Raw genomic sequence first — 20,421 nt, forward strand, 5'->3', positions numbered from 1 at the left:
TAGGAAAATTATAAAACCAAGGTTTAAAATATTAAGTGCACCGTCAACAATGTCTTTCAAAACTAATAGTAGATCCTTTGTCATTATTGCATGTTCGGATCCCTTCCATATTATGTACAGTATTTAACAAGAACTCTATCTTCTAATCTTGGCTGCTTTAAAAACATTAGCCAGGGTCATTTATCATTATATTTCTTATGAAGCTTGGAACAAACACCACACAGCGGTGTATCAGAAGTTGAAATGGTGGAGAAAATCACTGTTATTTTCTCACTGATTGTGGCTTATGTTAAAAATAATCACTATTACAAGATTTGTGGATACCCTAATTGCCAATTTTTATAGATTCAGTGGTTTAATAGTCTATTTCTAGCATCTAGAATTCTTCCTAGTTTCCATTTTCCCCTTCTACCCCTTTATTTGGAAGCCTTAGAATGACATGAAGTAGTGCTTTTAGTGTCCCTTCTTAGCCATCCCAACAAAATCAGTTGCCTAATGAAGACACATGGAACAGCCGCTGGGCAATGCCTCAGTATGTGTAGAACAAAAGCGCAGCCAAAAGCCAAAACAGATGAAAACCCTAGGTTTGCTGTGCAGAAGTTGACAACACAGTCAAAAGCTGGATGTGTTCCTTTACTTGTTATTAATTCCCCTTACTGTTTTTACTCCACTTATGAAGAATCCCTTAACAATATTTGTCTTCTCCACATTTGGCCCTTAAGGGATACATTTTTAGTATATAAATGATCACTGTTATTATTCATAAAGAGCCTATATTGGTTTTCAGTTGTACACATTTATAGGACTGGAATCAAACATTCTGCTTCTATTGCTCTGAATTTTCCCAGTGCTTCCTTATGACATTAAAATATAAATAATATGAATATAGAGGCTTCTTTTCCCCTTTCCAAGAACAGGTGAGTATAGTATAAACCACTGATTAAAATTTTACCTTTTTTTGCTTAGTAATATATCTTGGAGGTTATTCCTTAAGGAAACCTTAAAATCATTTCTATTCATTTACAGCTACCTATGGATGCATGCATCATAATTTAATTGGTTCATATGGATGCACGTTATGGTTGTTCACTTATTTTATTTTTGTTCTTCCATACCATGGTTTATTGAATAAGTCTGTGTTTATTCTTTTATTGCATTTGACTGGAAATGGAGAATAAATTTCTGGATATGAATGCTATATACCATATGATATTTAAATATGATTATAAAATCTCAATCTAGGGAGAGGTTACTCATCTGCAACAATACTGACCTTTGAAGCCAGCTAACTCTTTGTTGTGGAGGACTGTTCTCTGTATTGTAAGATGTTGAGCCATGTCCTGGCTTCTACCCACTAGATCTCAGTAGCACCTTCCTCACTTTGCTTGTTATAACCAGAAATGTCTACAGATATTGCCAACTATTCCACTGGGAAGGCCAAATCACTGTAGTTCAAGACCACTGGTTTATGTGGTTATATGTCAGCTGATGGTTATAGCACCATCAGCTGGATGAGACTTTGTTTACCTTACTTTATAGTATCAAACTTTGAAATGTTTGCCAATCTGATGGAGAGGAGCATGGGGTCTAATTATCATTTCAATTTGCATTTCTCATATTATGAGAGGATGAGGATCTTGTCATTGTTTTTGCCTTTTTTTTCAATTGCTTGTTCATAGTCTTTACACTTTATATTTGATAGTCTACTTTCATTTCATAATTATTTATCTTTTCTCATATATTTCACTTTATAATGATTTATCTTTTCTTATAAATTTTAAAGTAATATATTAAAGATGACCTCTTTGCAATGTGAATTGAAAATTTTTAGTTTGTTATTTGTTTTCTGACTTCTGTTATGATACTTTGATGATGTGGATATGTATAATTGTTTTATATATATAGTTGTATTTATCAATCTTTACTTTTATGAATTATAAATCTGGAGTCAGTAAAGCACTCGTTCCATGATTTTCCAGGAGAATAATATAAAGATTTATTTAAAACTGACTTGTGGTGGCGCAGTGGATAAGGCATCAACCTGGAACCCAGAGGTGTTACTTTGAAACCCTGGGCTTTCCTGGTCAAAGCACATATGGGAGTTGATGCTTCCCGCTCCTCCCCCCTCTTCTCTCTTTCTCACTTCTCTCTAAAATGAATAAATAAAAATCTTAAAAATGATTCATTTATATTTTTGTTTAGGACATTTATGGCTTCATTTTTTATGTCTCGTACAGTCCTTTAAATGTATCCAGTATTCAAAGGATCAATCTTGTTTCTGCAGATTTGTAGTAATTTTTAAATTACAACATTCTTTTATAGATTCTTTTCTTTTAATGGATAAAACACAAGATTAATCAAAAGACCATTGATTGAAAAGCCACTGACAGGTGTATTCTAAAATTACCTTGCAGGTTCATATGAATTTTTAGATTCTATTTCATACTTCTATGAAAAGGGTTTGTTTAGTAGAATAAGGATTCTAATTTTAAATATAAGGTTTTCTTATGTTTATTTTTCTAATGATAAACCTGTATTTTACACAATTGTATGGTTTTATTTTGGTGGGGTTGTTTTATTTTTTTGTAATAGCTAAACATTCAAAAATCTCAAATAAAGATTTAAGAAAAAACTTTATTACTATAATATTTGAAACATCTGAGATAATATATGAGAGCTCTCTTTGGCTGCTCATTGGCTTTTAATAGGTGAAGTATAAAACATATCCTGTGAGGATGTGTCTGTGCCTTTAAAGGAAATTCTTTTATAATAAGATTTGGTGCATATAGACAAAAACTTCCTGCTGAGCCAGGTTTATTTTTAGGTAAAACCACAGAATCTAATCAGGTTTCCTGTTATAATGTAAAGTGGAAATATAAAGATGCCTGATTATTTTGTGTTAGGACCAACCGTTTCATTCTATATTCTGTCTTTTTCTATCACCTCAAGTGTGATATCCTGGAAGGGGCTCCTGACACATAATAGAAAGTTGCAGAGGAAACATTAATATGTTCCTTAGTTCAAGTCGCCCATGTTATCACAGAAGCAAATGAAAAGTCTCCCGACCTTTTCATTTACTTCTAAGACAGCATGCTCTGAGAGGAAGGATTTTTGCCAGCTGTTTTAGTTTTAAATTACAGTGCCATGATTGGTTCATTTCTAGGTCACCCCTAGCAACCACTATATGCAAGTGCTGGATGAGCAATGGATGCATGTGAAATTCTCAAGAATTTGAGTTCAAATGCTCTAATTTTTTACCAAGAAGGTTTTGTTACTTTGGATCTGTTGAAATAGAAGAAATTTGCATCACTTGTTCATTAGCTTCTTTGGAGCGGAAGGGCAGTCTTTTAAAAATCCATATTCTTTCAGAACTATTAATATTTTTCTTTCTTTTTTTCTTTTTTTATTGATTTTAATTTATTATGTTTACATAGATTCTAGTGTTGCCCCGAATGCATCCCCTCCCCCCCATATTCCCCTCAACATCTCCCAGAACTATTCATTCTTTATGCACAACCTTCCCAACAGTAGAGACATTTCAAATAATTTTGAAGTGTGTTCCACCGGCCTCCAAACAGACTTCCTGATGGGAGTAAGAAAGTGAAGTAAAAATCAGTATGCTACACCTGCTCCCGCCTTCACTATTTACAACCTGTTATTAGAAGTGACAGGTTTTAACTCATCCTGGAACTGCTACTTTTTCCTGACTTTATATATTTTTTTGCTTACTTATTATTTGTTTAGTTATTGTTTTTCTCTATCTAACATGTTCCTTCCTAGTTCTTCTCAGAAGCCTAAAGCCCTAATGAATACAAAACCTTGGTTTCCCATAGCTCTGTACTCTCCAAATACTAAGACTTGATAGTGTTTTGGAGGTGGGACTTCATCTCAATAGTACATTTCTAATTTTTTTTTTTTTTTATATTTTTCTGAAGCTGGAAACGGGGAGAGACAGTCAGACAGACTGCCGCATGTGCCCGACCGGGATCCACCCGGCGCGCCCACCAGGGGCGACACTCTGCCCACCAGGGGGCGATGCTCTGCCCCTCCGGGGCGTCGCTCTGCCGCGACCAGAGCCACTCTAGTGCCTGGGGCAGAGGCCAAGGAGCCATCCCCAGGGCCCGGGCCATCTTTGCTCCAATGGAGCTTCGGCTGCGGGAGGGGAAGAGAGAACAGAGAGGAAGGAGAGGGGGAGGGATGGAGAAGCAGATGGGCGCTTCTGTGTGCCCTGGCCTGGAATCAAACACGGGACTTCTGCACGCCAGGCCGACGCTCTACCGCTGAGCCAACCGGCCAGGGCTAAAATAGTACATTTCTAATATCTAAGGTCTCTGATATTCTTACTATTCAGTGATACTATAAAATAAATTTTGGTAATGATTCAAGCCAGAATTGCCAAATTTATTTATAAAGTGCCAGATAATGAAATAGTAGACTTTGTGAACCATATGGTCTCTGTTAAAATTACTCAATGCTGCCATTGTAACGTGAAAGCAGCCATAGACAATATATAAACAAAATGAACATTACTGTGGTCTAATACAATTTCACTTATGCACATTAAAACTTTAATTTCCTATCATTTTCAAGAGTCATAAAATATTCTTCTTTTAATATTTTTTCAATCATTAAAATGATGTAAAACTATTCATAGCTTGAAGGCATACAGAGAACCAGGAGGGCCAAATTTAGTCCATTGAAGCCATAGTTTACCAACCCTTACTCTAAGCTGTGATTTTAAAATGTGAATGCATATTGAAATCACCTAGAAAAGTGGTTATAACAGACTGCTAGGCCCTACCCATATACCCCAAAATTTTGTTTCAGGCGTTTTGACCAGGGTCCAAGATTTTCCATTCCTAGGAAATTTCCAGGTGATGCTAATGTTTTTGGTCTGGGTACCACATGTTGAGAACCACAGTTCTATATCAAGGGTTGGCAAAGTTTTTATGCAAAGGGCTTCATAATAAATGTTTTCAGCTTTTCAATGTAGTATCTGTCGCAACTATAGTAAGTCCTTACTTAATATTGCCGATAAGTGCTTTGAAGAGAAGCAACATGTCATGAAACCAATTTTGTCATAGGCTATGTGATATAAACAAGATTCCTATGGCACCTCACCAATGTTATAAAAAAAACGATCTGAAGAAAAAAAAATACAATTTGAGGACCTGTTCTACTAAACTCTGCCATTGTTGTACATTAGGCAATGCATAAATGAATGTAGGTGTGCAATGTTCAATAAAACTTTTATTTACAAAAGTAGGAAATGGCTGAATTTGGATTATGAACTGAATTTGCTTAGCCATGATCCAGAAGACTTCCTTTTATTCAAGAGGAAAACAAGATACCTATTTTGATGAAATTTTAAAAATATTTGCCTAACTTTCTGAGCATATTGTGATAAAGGTGATTTCAAAAATTGTGGGTTTTTTTTTTTTTTTTTTTTGTATTTTTCTGAAGCTGGAAACGGGGAGAGACAGTTAGACAGACTCACGCATGCGCCGGACCGGGATCCACCCGGCACGCCCACCAGGGGGTGACGCTCTGCCCCTCCCGGGTGTAGCTCTGTTGAGACCAGAGCCACTCCAGTGCTTGGGGCAGAGGCCAAGGAGCCATCCCCAGCGCCCGGGCCATCTTTGCTTCAATGGAGCCTCGCTGCAGGAGGGGAAGAGAGAAACAGAGAGGAAAGAGAGGGGGAGGGGTGGAGAAGCAGATGGGCGCTTCTCCTGTGTGCCCTGTCTGGGAATCGAACCCGGGACTTCTGTATGCCAGGCCGACGTTTTACCACTGAGCCAACCGGCCAGGGCCTCAAAAATTGTGTTTTTAATGAATAGTTTATCACCATTCGATTAGGTATATCTGTGTCAAATTTCACTGCTAATACTAAAAAGTATTCTACAGTGGGAAAGAATTTGAGCTAACTGATAAAATGTATATTTAATAAACTTTCCTTTTGTCCTTTCTTTATTGCTCTGAAGTTTAGTTGCTCTGAAGCTGCTAAGAAGTTTAGTTGTTTTTATTAATGGACATTTTTACATATTTATTAAATTAGCCTGAAAATTGATATCACAAAACAACATTCTCTAAATTATAATCTCCCCCCAAATTTTCTGACTCTATTTGTATTATATAGACTGGAACATTACCTTTGCTATCTTCCAAATATTTGACTGAGTTTTGCATCATATATATTTTTTAGATGCATCAGGTGTCTCAGAGAATTCCAGGGGATGTGTGTGTTTGTGTATATGCACATGTGCATGTGTAGAACTCATATTTTTCCTAAAATATTTCAATTTTCTCTGTGTAATAGGCAAGGGTAATTTTTTTTCTTTCACGCATTTTTAAATCTGGTAATCTTACTTTTTCATTCATAGTTTAAAATGAGAAGAAAGGAATATTGATAGAGACCTATAGGTTTGCAAATGAGTTTATTTTAGGATAAGTGGATATCCACTTGTGCTGGGAGGACTCTAAACAGCAGAATTTGAGAGCTTTACTCTGAAGTGCAACACTATCCCAAATCTTCCAAACATCTCTAGCTCCCACTCCACTCTAAATTTTTAGAAGAGAATCTTCTGGGTTTTTTTCCTGGTTTGAATGCCTGATTGTGTAGACAGTTGCCATTCAAAGAATTTGTTTCTTTCTTTATTTATATTTTAATAAAACATTTTTTATTAAATTTATTGGGGAGACATTGGTCCATAAAATTATACAGGTTTTAGGTGTACAGTTCTATAATACCTAAACTTCTTACCGCATTGTGTGTTCACCACCCCAAATCAAGTCTCCCTCCCTCACCATCTGTTCTCCCTCTACCCTCCTCCACCTCCTCACCCCGCTTTTCCTCCTGCAGTCCCTACACTGTTGTCTGTGCTTATAAGTTATTTTTACACTCTTATATTTAGACTACCTCTTCTCCTTGGTCTCCATCTCATTTGCTGTCTTTGAATCTGAATACTTTAGAACTAATATATGGCATTATGTAACTTCTATAATTTCACAACATCCTTTAGATCTGATTTGAAGGGAAGTCAGTGACAATGCAAATAATACATACTGGGAAAAATATAAATAAAATGGTCCTAAAACTTCAAACTGACTAAAGTTAGCATACTGGTATCAAAGACACAATCCCTTAATATTAGTTTATCGGTAAATACTGCCCCTTCTAGTAGATGAGTTTCACAGCTGGGTATAGCTAATATTCTTTTGCAGATGCAAATTGTTTGACTTCTAGATCCAGGCTACCACTTATCAATCCAGTCTAGGCCAGCAGTCTTTACTTTTTCTTCTCATCTCACATGGAAGACACAATAATCCCATAATATCTCTTAAACCCATGCTTCTTATTTTCTAATCACTTTACAGGGACAGCAGAACACCTTTCAGTAGGAGAAACTTTACCTAATTGCATTACTTCAAACAGTTCTTGAATTTCCTGAAAATCTATCTGTGAGTTTTCCATCCGAACTCCAAGAAGATTACAAGTGCTGCAAAATGCTTTTGGTTTGATAGGGTGTGACAGCACATGTCAAAGTCAATTGCCATCAAATCTAATTGATTACTTCATTGAGAAGTTGGACATGTTGAAGTTCAGCTTAATTGAGATTGCTCATTACAAGCTATCTTCCCTGAATGGAAATATAAAGCAAATGCCACTTTAAGTACAGGAGGAAAATTGTTCAGCAGTAATGTAAAAATAGCATCTGATGAGCAGATAAGAAGCCTATGAAAAGCACACTATTATCAGCAAACACAAATGCTCCTACTACAGCCGCTCTGGAGCACAGCTCTGCAGAGGAAGTTGAAGCAATCATAAGCATTTTTATAGTTAGGCTGTTCATGCTTTTATAGTATTCCTTGTGTCAGCACTTTAATTATAAATTCTTTTTTAATAAGCTTCCAGCAAAGCTGCAAACATCACACAAATGATTTTAGAAAACTCACTTGTGTTTCAAATGAAATAATTTTTGAATGTTGATCAGAGCTGACCATGTATTAAATAGCAAACATCAATTAGTCCATGCAACTAAGGCCCTTATAAAAGTAGAAGACCAAGAAAAGCAAGATGGGGTAGTTCAGAAACATTTAGAAATAAACAGTATTCACACACAATATGAAAATAAGAAATTATTAGAAAATATAAAATATTTTGTTTTAATTTTTTAAACAATAGATTAGAGCCCACATTATAGACTCTATCATATCTGACACTTTCATTTCATAGCATTTACAAAAATTATAATCAGTTAAATACTATTTGTGTGCTTTTCAAAAATGTATCTCCCACAAGACTACAAGTAGAAGGAAATAAGAATGAATTGCTATCAGTTCTTCTCCCAGTTACATACAGTACACGAGTTTTGCTCATATTATGTGCTCAAACTGAATGAAGAACAAATTTACACTGTGAAAAGCACTTATAAAGTTTAACAAATAATTTTATGATTAATGATATACATAAATATTATCATTTTATTATAATCACTCATTTTATACTATCACTTTAGTTTCTGAGATATAGTGTCCTTTACCTATGAATAAAATCATACTTATAGAAAATGTATTTCATAGTAGTGTATATGGACCTCTTTACTCCACTTACATAATTTACTGATAATTAGAGTTTGAGTTATTTGTTTTTTCTTGTAAGTCTACAGGACAGCAAATCTAGTTTTGAAGAGGAATTACCTACTGCATCCAGATATCGATCTGTAATTAAGAGGAACATTCAGTCCCAGATTTTGAAAACATTATTTTTAAGCTTCTGTGAGGTATAATTGAGAATATTCTAAGATATTTAAAGTGAACAGTTTGATGATTTGACATATTGATACAATATGAAAGGATTCTTCCATCTAGTTAATTAACACATCTATCTCCTCATAAAATTTTTTTGGGTGAGAACATTTAAGTTCTACTTTCTTTTGTGAACCTCAATTGTACAATCCAATTACCAACTGTAGTAACCATTAGATCCTCAGTTACTCATCTTGTAACTGAAGGTTTCTAATCTTTTATCAACTAATCCCTGTTTTCTCACATCTTAACCCGTGGTTACAACTTTTATTCTGTTTCTACTTTTATTTTCTTTCCTTGATTTATTTTTTCTTTTTTTTTTTATTTTTAAATTTTACTTATAAAGATACCATACAATGTTGACTTTCTCCTTATGTCACTCAGCATAATGCTTTCCAAGTCATCTATTGTCATATATGCCAGTATTTCTTCTTTTTTTTTTTTAACTTATGGCTGAGTTTTTTATTTTTGTGCTATTAAGTTGTATGAGTTCTTTGTATATTTTTGATATTAATCCATTATTAGATATGTGGTTTATAAATATTTTCTCCCATTCCACAAGTTGCCTTTTTATTTGGGGGTAATGATTTCCTTTACTGTGAAGAGTTTTTTTTTTTTAATTTGATACAGTTTCACTTGTTTATTTGTGCCTTTGTTGCCTGTGCTTTGTGTGTCAAATCCCTCAAAAACACATTTCAAGATAAATGTCAAGGAGTTTACTGCCTATGTTTTCTACCAGGAATTTTATTGGTTCATGTCTTATATTCAAGTTTTTAATCCATTTTGAATTGATTTTTGTGTAAGTTGTCAGATAGAGGTCCAGTTTCAGTCTTTGACATGTGACGATCAGTTTTCCCATCCCATGTATGAAGAAACTGTCTTGTCCCCACTGTATGTTCTTGAGTTCTTTGTTAACAATTCATTGACCATATGCTCATGGGTTTATTTCTCAGCTTCCTATTCTGTTCTAATGATCAATGTGTCTGTTTTTGAGCTAATACCATATAATATTTTAATTTTTATTTTTTACATTCACACATGAAGGAGGCTGCACATTAAAGGGTTTTAGTAATAAAATTCAATTAAAATTAAAACATATATTTTTAAACATAATTGACATAAGTACTTTTTAAAAAGAATGCCTTAAATCACTAATATAATTAATGATCAAGAAAGGGAGGTAAGAATGTACTGACAAGTCTTAGATATTTAAAGTTACAGATATCTCATATTGAACACTTACATAGCAGAATAAAATAAAAATGGTGTCATTGCTAATGTTAAGTATGGGGACTTTTGGCTATTTGAATTTGTTTAAGAATCAACAGAGTTATACTGTTGGGAAAAAATAAAAGCCAAACTAGAAGTGGAAATTGAATAAAGATATCCATAGATTGTTAGTGTTCCAGATACATGAGAAGTAAATCAAAACTTTTGTATAGGATATGACATCTGTAGCCATACATTGTTTCAAATTTTAAGAATATAATATGTGTCACAACATGATAACTAAGCAGTGACACAGAGAGGCCAAATTACATGGAAAAACCTAACAACAAACCAGACAAAGTAATCAACAGGTGGTCCATACATTAGAGTCATTAGACACAGGTTAACAGAATATAAAATAAGTGAGCTGAAAGTTTTAGGATGAAAAATGATTTTGACAGCAGAAACATGGTATACTTAAAAAAGAGAGAAAGAGAAAATATAAAATTTAGAGTAACAATTGAAATTCAGAATTCAGTGGATGGTCTGACCCAGTTCCAAACAATGAATGTATTTGCATTAAAATGTGGAGAGACAAAACATGGAAACTAAAAAAAGAAAGTAAACAATACAGGAAGAAGGTGAAAATATATAGTCCACCTATTAGCTTCTCCCTAGGAGAAGAGGGGGCGAATGGACAGATGCAATATTGAAAAATGGTAACTGGAAACTTTCCAATACTGGTGACTAAAAGCCACAGATTCAGGAAGTCCTAAAAATGCCAAGTTTTAAAAAGGAAAGAGAAATGTATTTCAAATCATATTATAGCAATACCTCTGAAAACCAAAGAACTAAAGTGGAATACCTTACTGGCAGCCACAAACTCAAAAGATTGATTGCCTTCAAAGGGAAAACAGTAACACTGAGAGCTTATCAAACAATTCAGTAGAGACTAGAAGATAATGAAATGACATCTTTAAAGTGGGGAAGCAAAATAACTGTTAAATTAGAATTCTACGTCCAGTACAAATATTCATTAAGTATAAAGGTGAAATAAATACATTGTCAGACACACAAAACTGAGAAAATACATCTCTAAAAAGTCTGCAGTAAAAGAAATTCTAAAGGGAATTCTACAGGAATAAGAATAAATGAATACAAATAGCATCTTACAAGAAAAGATCAAGAGCAAGAAACAGGGAAAATATACCATCATCTAGTGGCAACTACATATATTAACAAATGTAACTGTAGCATGTAAATAAGAAGGCAATAAATAGAAATAAGAGTCAAAGGTCCCTGAAAGAAGGAAAGGATACAATTATCATTAAATTTTGATAAATTAAGATACACATGTTAATTTCTAAGTTAAAAAATTTTAAAGACTTTATGTATTTTAGAGAGGGAAGTGGAAGGGGGGAGAAGAGCAGGAAGCATCAACTTCCATATGTGCTTTGACCAGGCAAGCCCAGAGTTTCAAACCAGACCCCAGCATTCCAGGTCAGTGCTTTATTCATTACGCCACTACAGGTCAGGCTAAACAATTAAAAAAAAAAAAGTAGAAATTTAGAGCATCGGCCTGGCGTGCAGGAGTCCCAGGTTTGATTCCTGGCTAGGGCACACAGGAGAAGCGCCCATCTGCTTCTCCACCCCTCCCCTCTCCTTCCTCTCTGTCTCTCTCTTCCCCTCCCACAGCTAAGGCTCCATTGGAGCAAAGCTGGCTGGGGCACTGAAGATGGCTCTGTAGCCTCTGCTTCAGGAGCTAGAATGGCTCTGATTGCGGCAGAGCTATGCCCCAGATGGGCATAGCATTGCCCCCTGGTGGACATGCCAGGTGGACCCCGGTTGGGCGCATGCCGGAGTCTGTCTGACTGCCTCTCCATTTCCAGCTTTGGAAAAATACAAAAAAAAAAAAGTAGAAATTTATAGAACAAAGGAAATTATAACAAGGATGAAAAATAAGAACTCAGTAAAACAAATTTGAGTTTAATTATATTGCTAATTACATAAAAGGTAAATGAATAAAACTCTAATTAAAGGCCAAATTTGCTATATTATGATTAAAAGAACATAGTTATATTCACTGTTTACAAAATATTAAAATAGAGAAATTAAAAGTAAAGAATGCAAAAAGTTATTCCATGTAAAGAAAATTTAAAGTGATATAACAGTTTTAGTAGGAGACATTAGGGCTAGAAACATCCCTAGAGAAAAAGGGAGCATTTCATAGTGGTGAAATATTTAATTTAATAGAAATATATAACAGCTGTAATTTAATTAGGAACACTAAAATATATTCTTTATATATAATATAAAGCAAAAGATCATAGAACTAAAAATAGAAACAATTCTATAATTCTATTTAAAAGTTTTAATAAAATTCTTTAACTGATAAAACAAGAAGCCACAAAATCAGTAATAACTGATTAGAAGATGTAACTGTCATGTTTAAGACTCTTGATTTAATAGTGATTTTATAGTGTGTGTGTCTATGTGTGTGTGTTGTTTTGGTGTGTATTTTCTGTTACATCACTACAAACAAGAACTGCAAAATATTTTTTTATTTACAACTACATAAGAAATTCCAAAACTAAATAGATAGTGTGTTCTCTGACCACAATGCAGTTAAGCTAGAAACATTATTAAATAAATTTAAAAATATAAAAAGTAAAAATATAAAAAATAAAAAAAGTAAAATATTTAAAAATTAAGAGGTATACATCTGTCGACAGATAAAGATAATATGAGATATATAATGAAATATAATTCAGCCATCAAAAAGAAGGAAGTGCTGCCACCTATGGCCACAAGGATGAACCTGGACAGCATTATGCTAGGTAAAATAACCAGTCTAAGCAAAATCCCCAACGTAACAATGCCCAAACCTGAACTTCTCATCTCCTCTACTTCTCACACAAGCCTGCACCATCCAGTCTTCTTCACCTCAGTTTTGCCAGTCCACCCTCATAGTTGCTCAGTTAAATACCTTTGAGATATTTTCAGTGCTTTTCTTTCATACCCTGCATTCACTTTATAAGGAAATCCTATTAGTTCTCTTTTTTGCTTTTGTTGAATTGATTGGGGTGACACTGGTTAACAAAATTATACTGGTTTTAGACGCATAATTCTACAACACACCTCTATACATTGTATTGCTTGTTCACCGCCCCAAGTCAAGTTTCTTTCCATCACCATTTATCCCCCACATCCTCCCCCATCTCCCCCACCCTTACTCACCCCAGCAATCACCACACTGCTGTCCATGCTCATGAGGTTTTTCTTTTTTTTTCTTTTTTTGCTCAATTCTTTCAACCCCTCTCACCCAGTCCCCTCCCTGACAGCTGTCAGCCTGCTCTCTGTCACTATTTTGCTTGTTAGTTCATTTTGTTCATTAGAGTCCACCTATGAGTGAAATCATATGGTACTTGTCGCTCTGACTGGCTCATTTCACTCAGCATAATGCTCTTCAGGACCACCCATGCTGTTGCAAAAGTTAAGAGATATTGTCGATGTCTTTCTTTAACACCCTGCATTCACTCTATCAGGAAATCCTACTGGTTCTATCTTTAAAAATACTCATAGCATCACCACTTTTAACATCCCTGTTGTTACTTTTTTGGTAGAAGTTACTATTTCCTCTCACCTAGAATATATTAGTCCCCTAAGTAGTCTTCCTGTTTTTATTCTTGTCTCTGTAATATATATTCTTAAAAAACACTATTAATAATTCTTTAAAATTATAATTCACAACCATTATGAAAGAAAGTATGGTGATTCCTCAAAAAACTGAAAATAGAACTACCTTATGACCCAATAATCCCTCTACTGGTATATACCCCCAAAACTCAGAAACATTGATACGTAAAGACACATGCAGCATTGTTCACAGTGGCCAAGACATGGAAACAACCAAAAATCCCGTCAATAGATGACTGGATAAAGAAGATGTGGCACATATACACTATGGAGTACTACTCAGCCATAAGAAATGATGACATAGGATCATTTACAACAAAATGGTGGGATCTTGATAACATTATACGAAGTGAAATAAGTAAATCAGAAAAAACCAAGAACTGTATTATTCCATACGTAGGTGGGACATAAAAATGAGACTAAGAGACATTGATAAGAGTGTGGTGGTTATAGGGGTGGAGGGAAGAGGGAGAGAAAAGGGGGAGGGGGAGGAGCACAAAGAAAACTAGATAGAAGGAAGGTGATGGAGGACAATCTGACTTTGGATGATGGGTATGCAACATAATTGATTGACAAGATAACCTGGACATGTTTACTTTGAACATATGTACCCTGATTTATTGATCTCACCCTAGTAAAATTAAAAAAAAAAAAAGTTATTCCTTTTAAGAATAAAAAACTGGTAGTTTTCTGTTTAATTCATTGGGCCAAACTCCTAACAATGGCCACACTGACGACTTATTTTTCTCTCCCAACCTTCTATCCTCATTGTTGCTATCATCCACTTTTATCTTTTTCTTTAAAAAAATTTTAAGTATAGTTGATACACAATCTTATATTGGTTTTAATAGTTTCAGGCATACAATATAGTGATTCAACATTTTTATACATCTGACCACCCCACTAATTCTAGTACTCATCTATTACTGTGCCAATTTATCATGATATAACTGACTATATTTCCTCGCCCCTTTTCACCCACTCTGCCACCCCACCTTCTGTGTTCTGGTAACCATCCCTTTGGTCTCTGTTTCCATGAGTCTGGTTATGTTTTGTTTTGTCTTTTTCTGTTGTTATTCTTTTTAGACTTTACATATAAGTGAAACCATATGATATTTGTCTTTCTCTACCTAACTTAGTTAACCTAGCCTAATTTTTCTGTAGCACATATCACAATTTTGTCAACTGTTCATTTTTTTTAACATTCAGATTTTACAAGTGCTTATAATTTGGCCTCATACATATTCTGTGACCAATAAATCTGTGTTGAAAAATTAAATATGAAAGTAAAAATAGATTAATATTAATTTCAAAAAGTAAAATAGAATATTTTCCCAACACTAGGGCAATTAAAATTTTCTAACTAAAATCAGAGGCATAGCCTGACTGGTGGTGGCGCAGTGGATCAAGCATCGACCTGGGATGCTGAGGTCGCTGGTTCAAAACCCTGGGCTTGCCTGGCCAAGGCACATATGGGAGTTGATGCTTCCTGCTCCTCCCCCCTCTTCTCTCTCTCTCTCTCTCATCTCTAAAATGAATAAATAAATAAAAATAATTAAAATAAAATAAAATAAAATCAGAGGCATAAAAACCACAAATTAAAATAAAAGTATTATTGACAACCTCAATTTTTGAAATTTTATTTTAAAAATAGTAAGTAAACTAAATTAAGCTATCTATCTAAATGCTAAATATGTATAATGCCTACATATTGATAAAACACACACACAAATAGAAAAACAGTTGAAAGTTACAAACAAGTACTTTGTAATCAAGAAATCTGAAAAGGCAATGAAATATTTTAATGTTTTTCCAACTTGAAATTGAAGCAATAATAAAAAACCACTTCTCTCATAACATTAACAAAATATTTAATAATGATCATTTCCAATAATAGTAAGATAGCAGAAAAGGAATATTGCTACTGGGGTGTGATGGTCTTAACCCTTCTGAAAAGTAATTTAAAAACATAACAAGTTTAAATTCAAACACTTTAATTAAGCAATTTCACATTTGGAAATTTATTATCTAAAAATACAAATAGAAATGTATGTCTACAGATAGATAGATATTCAAGTATGTCTGAGATTTACAAAACAAAACATAATATAAATACCTATAAAAAAGGAAATAGACTAACAATCTGGGATATACATCTTACAAAAAAAATTCAAAGCTGTTAACAAAGATAGATTGGCCTGTGTTTATTAAACTATAGGGAAGTTTGCAATGTGCTTTGTAAGATAAAAAAGTAAAAGCAAAGTAATAACTAAGGTAAAATTAAAAAATAGTGGTATTGAAATTGTTAACATAAGGCCCTGGCCGGTTGGCTCAGCGGTAGAGCGTCGGCCTAGCGTGCGGAGGACCCAGGTTCGATTCCCCGCCAGGGCACATAGGAGAAGCGCCCATTTGCTTCTCCACCCCTCCGCCGCGCCTTCCTCTCTGTCTCTCTCTTCCCCTCCCACAGCCAAGGCTCCATTGGAGCAAAGATGGCCCGGGCGCTGGGGATGGCTCCTTGGCCTCTGCCCCAGGTGCTAGAGTGGCTCTGGTCGCAACATGGCGACGCCCAGGATGGGCAGAGCATCGCCCCCTGGTGGGCAGAGCGTCGCCCCATGGTGGGCGTGCCGGGTAGATCCCGGTCGGGCGCATGCGGGAGTCTGTCTGACTGTCTCTCCCTGTTTCCAGCTTAAGAAAAAAAAAAAAAAAAGAAATTGTTAACATAAGCATCAAGAAAGCTAAATAAAATAATGAACTATTGGGTTTAGAATGGTGATGGTAGATATTTTATCTCTTCATTTATTTAACAGTTTTCTTTTTACTTGCTGCATTGAGCATCTATAAAATCTGCTATTTAAAATTAAAAGAAAATGTAATATAGTAGAATAGTACAGCTTTTGATGTAAGACAAAAGCAGATTCAAATTTGATCTCCATTGCTAAATACCTATGTGAACCTGAGTAAACTGATCATTCACCAACCTCATCAGCTAAATAATTGTTCATGCAAAGAGATCATACAGATGACTTATCCAAGGACACAATATCATCTGACAATAATAAATATTTTTACTATATTAATTATTAGCTTGTGCACAACAATAAAGTGAAAGTATCGTAACTGAATAGTACGATAGCAAGTGGAGGGAGAAGAGGTTGAGGAGGGTCAAGAGGAGAGTGGATAATAAAAAATAAGAGAAAGAACTAATAGTTATTATGATCTTGCTATAAGCTAGGCCACTGTGCAAAGACTTGCTGGAACCAACTCCTTACGGTATGTGACTGCACATATGAAGCTCTGAGAAATAATAATGAGTTCAGTACTATAGTATATAAGTTCTAGTTTTACAGAGTAGGAAACAACTGTCAGTTATAATTCGTTTCACACTAATATAAAGCAATATAAGAATTGTTATGAAAAATTAGTGCCTATTGTATTTCAAACATTATATACCATCTATGGGCTAAGATACAGACAATAATTTTAATTCTTGGGTCTTTTGAAGAAACATTCTATTTCCAAGAGACAGCATATTATATATATATTAAATACTTTTATCTTCAGCTTTAAGGATACTCATTGTCAGAGTGGCAATAACTACTATATATACACTAAATAAAATGTTTTAACAAATATAACTTTTTATATAAATACAACATGTAATCATTCCTAAAGGAAATTCCTTGGGATTAAAAGGGAAGGAATTCTTGAAAATAAAATATTTACCTTTTCAGTAGGTGAGCCAAAAATCTTTTTGATAGAAAAATAAATGTTATGAATATATTAATGTTTTATACTTTTACTCATTTTTCTTAAAAGAGGTTAAAAGTGCTAAGATATATTTAATATTAACACCTAGAAAAAATTGTACTGCTGTTCATATATTTGTGAGCTTGTTATTTTAATTATATACTTGATTGGAAACTATGTTAGGACTGGCAATGTTTATGACTTCAAATTAATGTTTATTTTTGTAGTTCTATATTTCATAGCATAATAACAAAACAAGAGCTATGGAAATTGACCCATTAGCCTTTGTGAGTCAGCTAATGCTATAGCTTAAATAGCATTCACTCCTTGTTTGACAGGTTTAATAAATGTGGCTTAAGCACTTGAAAAATTCATTGCCAGATACTAAGAACCAGACATTTAGATTTTTATTTATAAAAGCAATTTTGTAGAGTTTTTCATTTACATATGACAGATGCAGTTGCCTTATTTCTTTAAAAACAAAATATGTTTATAAAATAAAAATGGTATAAAGATAGTTTTCAGAATTATGAATAATTTGAAATATGTGGAAGATGTTTTCCTCTACTCATCAATAAAAAATAATTTAAAAACCACAAAAATGAATATTTATTACATAATAAAATGAAATAACAGTAAATACTAGAAAAATAATATGCATAATTAAGCCTGAAAGTGAGTATGATTATATTTCTTAAATGTCTATCACATTTCTTTCATACAGCATGTAATCAATTCTTTTTACATTGTATGCTTCATATCTCTTTTTTTCAAATTAGTATTATTTAATGAGAAAGAAAAGGGGCATAAAATGATCTTTAACAAACAAACAACAGTATTACTTGTAATGGAGCTTATTATAAAAGTCATTCTCTTTCCTTACCCAATACAAAAAGAGAGTGGTTCAATTCTGCCTTTCTCCCCGGGCACCCTTATGAAAAACAGAGCCCTGAGTGAACTATTATCGCAAATAATATAAGCATAGCACTTATTCAGAAATTATTCTGGTAACATAAGTTCAAATTAAATGAAAATAATAATACAATAAATCAAAATTGGTGATGCCTGACCTCTGGTAGCGCAGTGGATAAAGCTTTGACCTATAATGCTGAAGTCATGTTTTAGAAACCCTGAGCTTGGCCGGTCAAGGCACATATGGGAAGCACCTACTATGAGTAAATGCTTCCTATTCCTCCCCACCTTTCTCTCTCTCTAAAGTCAATAAATAATATAACAAAAAAAAAAAAAATCTGTTGAATGCACCTAAAAAGCATTTCGGTAAATCAGAGCTTTGAAAGTTTATATAATGAAGAAAAATGTTTATACAATGATGTAAGCTTCAATTTTAAGTAATTACAAAAGATAGCCCTGGCCGGTTGGCTCAGTGGTAGAGCGTCGGCCTGGCGTGCAGAAGTCCCGGGTTCGATTCCCGGCCAGGGCACATAGGAGAAGCGCCCATCTGCTTCTCCACCCCTCTCCCTCTCCTTCCTCTCTGTCTCTCTCTTTCCCTCCTGCAGCCAAGGCTCCATTGGAGCAAAGATGGCCCGGGCGCTGGGGATGGCTCCTTGGCCTCTGCCCCAGGCGCTAGAGTGGCTCTGGTCACAACAGAGCGATGCCCCTGAGGGGCAGAGCATCGCCCCCTGGTGGGCAGAGCGTCGCCCCCTGGTGGGCGTGCTGGGTGGATCCCAGTCAGGCGCGTGCGGGAGTCTGTCTGACTGTCTCTCCCCGTTTCTAGCTTCAGAAAAATACAAAACAACAACAACAACAATAAAACAAAACAAACAAACAAACAAAAAACAAAAGATAATCAAGTCCAGTGGAATGTGTGCTAGAGGAAGAAAATGATAATCTTTAGAATGGAAATAAATAAAATAGAAACATACCAACAATAGAGAAAAATTAACAAAACTAAATGTTAATTCTTTTCAGAGAATCAATATAATTGATCAACTTCTGACGATACTGAGCAGAAATAACTTGGCCCAAAGCAAATGCAAATTAAAAGATATTATTATGGTTTATAGACCCGTAACCTATATATTTCATCAGTAAATGCAACACGTTTAATGAAATGGACTTATTCATAGATATAAAAAATTTATCCAACTGACACAAGAAGAAAGTATTTCATAACCAAGAAATTGAATCTATGAACAAATATATCTTCTGACAACAAAATTTTAGGGCACAGATGACTTCTGTAGTGAATTCTTTCAAATATTTAGGAAAGAAATAATATTAATATTAGACAAACTCTTCCAAGAAAGATGAAGAAGAAATACTTTCCAACTTCTTTAAGGCAACAAAATTTCAAATTTAAAAAAAGACAAGACCATTGCAACAAAAGATAATTTCAAATTAATAACGATCTCTTATAGGAAATCAAACATTCTTATCCAAATATTAACAAAATCCAGAAATTCAAAATCAAGCACTGAAAACTAATGTAATTCAAATTAACAAAATAAAGGGGAAAATGCAATCATTTCAATAGGTGCAGATTTTTAAATAAAAAATTTAATAAAATTTTTGTGAATGTATACAAAATTCAACATCTATTAAAAATAAAAATGTTGCCCTGGCCGGTTGGCTCAGCGGTAGAGCGTCGGCCTAGCGTGCGGAGGACCTGGGTTCGATTCCCGGCCAGGGCACACAGGAGAAGCGCCCATTTGCTTCTCCACCCCTCCCCCTCTCCTTCCTCTCTGTCTCTCTCTTCCCCTCCCGCAGCCAAGGCTCCATTGGAGCAAGGATGGCCCGGGCGCTGGGGATGGCTCTGTGGCCTCTGCCCCAGGCGCTAGAGTGGCTCTGGTCGCAACATGGCGACGCCCAGGATGGGCAGAGCATCGCCCCCTGGTGGGCAGAGCATCGCCCCTGGTGGGCGTGCCGGGTGGATCCCGGTCGGGGCGCATGCGGGAGTCTGTCTGACCGTCTCTCCCTGTTTCCAGCTTCAGAAAAATGAAAAAA

The sequence above is a fragment of the Saccopteryx bilineata genome, chromosome 7 (genome assembly GCF_036850765.1).
Source record: "Saccopteryx bilineata isolate mSacBil1 chromosome 7, mSacBil1_pri_phased_curated, whole genome shotgun sequence".
NCBI lineage: Eukaryota > Metazoa > Chordata > Mammalia > Chiroptera > Emballonuridae > Saccopteryx > Saccopteryx bilineata.